This window comes from Gopherus flavomarginatus, assembly GCF_025201925.1.
Source record: "Gopherus flavomarginatus isolate rGopFla2 chromosome 13 unlocalized genomic scaffold, rGopFla2.mat.asm SUPER_13_unloc_1, whole genome shotgun sequence".
Lineage (NCBI taxonomy): Eukaryota > Metazoa > Chordata > Testudines > Testudinidae > Gopherus > Gopherus flavomarginatus.
Genome location: NW_026114609.1, coordinates 1,275,249 through 1,279,286, shown reverse-complemented (window position 1 = coordinate 1,279,286; position 4,038 = coordinate 1,275,249). Strand labels below are relative to the sequence as shown.

The following is a 4,038-nucleotide window of genomic DNA, read 5'->3' as shown; positions in this document are numbered from 1 at the left end:
GAGCTGGTGATCAGTGATTTCAGATCTGTTGGTCTGCAGCAAGACTCTACAGTGAGTCTTAATCAGCTCTGTTATTACACAGGGACGAACAAAAGGGTCAAATGGTGCCTGGAAGCCTTAAGAAGAATCCACCCCACCAAGTACAACACTTGTCGCTACCGGCTCTCAACTCCACTGAGAATGTTTTGGGGTCACTCCTCGCCATTATCAACCTAGGGAGAATGGCAATTAACAGGTGCTCCAGTGGCACAATTGGTTAGCGCCCAGTACTTATAAGGCAGTGCTGAGAGGAGCTATGCTGAGGTTGTGAGTTCAAACCTCACCTGGAGCACTGGTTTTCATTAACCAAATGGCATTGCCCCTTCATTTGGCCCTGTGGAATGTACAATTCCAGCCCTGGGACACTGAGGCAGGGAAGAAGTTAAAAATGCCCCCTTCACTTATTAGCTCCTCTCCAGAGTGCAGGTCAGAATCTACAATCCTTTCTCCCCCACCAGCCCCTGTGCCAGGATCCCTCCAGCAGAGCCTGGAGTCCTGCCCATGGCATCTGTACTATTGACAAACACTAAGTGACAGGGACAAAACACTCAAATCCCACCTGGTGCAGGGAGCCAGGTTTGCGCTTCAAATTCTGTCGTTGGTACATTTCCAGGCCTGGGAATGTCCCACAACAGCATTTAATGGGAAGCTGCCTGCAGAACAGTTACACTGCACAGAGCTGCTATGGAGGAAGGGTGGGAATTGGTAACATTTTGAGGATTGTTTGGGAAATGAGCCTTTTTTTTTTTGTGAGGTTAATAACTATCTCCTCAACTTTATTTACTCAACTTAAAAATGGGTGTCACTTGATTTTTGCATCTCTCTGTGAAAATACAACTGGCACGTGTCGCTTTCTACAGGGCGTCATGATGTTAAAGTTGGGGAATTCAGTCTCTGTACTTCTGGGGGAGTGTTGCTTTTTTAAACTGCCTCACTGCCAGGCACACCGGGCTGTTAGCTGCACCCACTGTCCTTGCCAGGGGCCCTTGCTGAACCCTGGGCGGCTGAACTGCCGTGCTGGGGTTACTCTGCAGGGGGAGAAGCTGCTGGGGAGCAATGTAGAGCATGTGCAGGAAGGAGACGGGTCACTATTCACATTCTGAACTGCACAATTTTCCAAATTTGGGAATAGATTCATAGATTCATCCTCCAGCAAGTGACCCCGTGCCCCATGCTACAGAGGAAGGCGAATGTCTGAGAACAATTCTAAGGGGAAGGTGAATGTAGAGCTATGACACTGGAGATGCCCAGACCTCCAATGGGGGCAGCATGGCAATTAATAATGGGAAGATCATTTGCAAAATTAGTCGTCACTGACAAGATTTGTCTCTGTTCCTATTTCACGCTGTGGTGTTAGAGGAATCAGTACAGAGTTTTACTATATTAATTAAACACTTAATTTTATGTAACCAAGCCAAAAACTTAGCGTCACTTATTTTTTCTCTATCCTAGTAAGAATGAATTGAATTTTGTGACTTTCTGGAAAGTGCAGCAAGATTAAATGTGGGGAATTCAGTCTCTGTGTTTGTGAGCTGATGTTTTCCTCTCACAGGTCAGTGCCTGCCTTGAAATACCAAGAGGAATCTAAGGGCTGGTGTACGCTGGGCACTTAACTGGCAGAGCGACGTCTCTCACGGTGTGATCTCCCCCGCAATCCATAGAGTTAAGGTGACCTAAGCCCTGGTTAGATAGTGCTAAAGAAAAGAAAGAACTGTTCTGTCAATGTAGCTATTACAGGGATGGGAAAACCCCTCCAGTCACTGTCTGCTGCAGAGAGCTATAGCAGTACCACAGCAGTGTTTTAAGTGTAGATAGAGTGAAACTAGATCTGGTGCCAGTTCACACTGTGGATGCTCAGGCACTAAGAGTGCAATAATAATAACAACAACATTGCCAGGATTTGAACCTGTGCTGGGAAACCACAATGGATTTGTGATCTATCACCTTAACTACTCGACCACAACTACTTAACATACATTTGTTTCACTCCATGATGGTTCTGTTCTCACTGAATTGTCATTCCAATTGTTTGCTCAGACCAGCTTCCCCAGCACACTCACGGCTGCGCATCAGTGTCAGTGTGTCCTTGGCTGAACAGCGAGAATTCCTGCCCATTTCCCTTCCGGCTGGAGCAGGATGAGAGTGTGTTTGTGTGAACGACATTGCTGTAGAATGTTGTTCATTCCCCACTCTGACAATTCAGACAGTTTCTTTCCTAGTCAAATCTCCAGCACATCGTTCCAATAGCCGGGGGCAGGATTTCTCTGGGGCACTGAAATATTTCCAGGGGCTGGTGCATGAACTCAGCCTTGCATTTCACCCTCGATGTTTCATGGATGAACAACAGCAGCAGAAAGAAAGAGCCGAGCCAATATCTCCCTGGCAGGGATGCAGGTGCCATGACCCCTCTGTCTGCCCATCGCCATCGCAGGAGAGAAGGGTTCACTGGAATCGAATACCCTGGCTCAGACCAGAGACATAGGGAGGTTTTGCTGTTCACAGATTTCTGCAAAGGAAATTGTGTCTCTGTGTGAAATTGAGGTGGGAAATGAAATGTCCACATGGTGGCCCAGTACTCTAGGAAATGTGGGTGAAGGACTCAGGCTGAGAAAAGATTTAACGGGGTTTGTTTCAATTATTTGCCCTGATTAAAAACAATGGCTAAAAGGCAGCTACTGTTGTTAGTACTTGAACCTGTGTAGGGACACCCCAGTGGGTGTTAAGTCCATTGCCTTCACCAAGAGCAGTTGATTATTTTATCAAGGTACAAATTTTTTGTCAAGGCCTAGAATCCAGAGAAAACAATACACTGATGATAAGAAGAAGAACATAAAAAGATTTTGCAGCCACCTTGGGCATAACTATGTGTCGTGTTTCACTTTTTATATCTGGCGCCACCTCCTTTCCCTTTCGCCTTGTAGTTGACCAAGGGCAAAGCTGAACATCTCTTCAGATACCAGGGAGTGTTTATGTCCATCCCTGCGAGCTACACAGGGGTTTGATGTTGCTGCTTTCAATGCTCTGGCTCTCCTGGGATAAGGAACAATTCAGGCTGTCACTGAACTGAAGGAGGAAGATCAGTTCTTGACAGGGAGAGGGACGCCTCCTCTTAAAGGTGTTTGTCTGGCTGGCAGTCCTGGTTCCCAGGTCTTGCCCATGGGGCTTCAGCAGTTTTGGGACCAGTTCACTCCCTTGGCCCCACCTGCTGCCCCCAGGCGCTCCCCTCCAGGGGCCCTGGCAGTGCAGTATATGTCTGCTCACTCCAGTGGCTGCCGGCCCCTCCCCATGGCAGGGCGGGGCAGAGCTGTGCCTCTACGCTCTGCCCCCACTCCAAGCCCCTGCAGCCAATGGGACACTGTGGGGGTGATGCCTGGGGTCAGCAGCATGCGAAGGCCCCCCCAGCCTGCCCCGCCTTGGAGCCACAGGTAAGTGCTGCGCCACTGACTCCCTCCCAGAGCCCACACCCCCTCCCTCCACACACCCCCTCCCACTCGCTCCAATCCCCCTCCCAGAGCCTGCACCCCCATCCCTCCTCCTATTCCCCCTACCCCTGTCCCAGCCCAGAGCCTGCACCCAGCACCCAAACTCCATCCCGAGCCTGCACCCTAGAACCCTCCCCCACCCAAACTCCCTCCGAGACCAGCCTCTCACCCTTCTGCACCCCAACTCCCCCCAGAGCCGCACCCCTCCTGCACCCCAATCCCCAGCCCCAACCCAGGGTCTGAACCCTAGACCTCCTCCCCCCCCCAAACTCCCTCCCAGAGCCTTAGGCAGATGAGAGGCAGAGTTTTGGGGGGCAGGTTCTGAGCGGTATGAGTGACATTATTGGCCCACTGGGAGGATTGGAGGATTGGCACTGGCCCTAAGGTAATTTGAGGTTGAGACCCTGCTTTAAGGTATTGGAGCAATGCTGGAGAGACTGATGGGCAGGGAGCTGGGGAGCTGTGTGTGCTCCAAGGAGAGTTGTTGTTGTGCTCTGGTGACACAGAGCAGGGGTGG

General features: G+C 50.3%; 1 non-coding gene across 1 annotated transcript; it reads left to right on the top strand.

Moving 5' to 3' along the window:
• The first annotated feature begins 237 nt into the window (after nt 1–237).
• On the top strand, nt 238–331 carry TRNAI-UAU (transfer RNA isoleucine (anticodon UAU)). The gene is made up of 2 exons: nt 238–275; nt 296–331. It is a non-coding gene; the product is annotated as a tRNA-Ile (tRNA).
• Nucleotides 332–4,038: the final 3,707 nt, after the last annotated feature.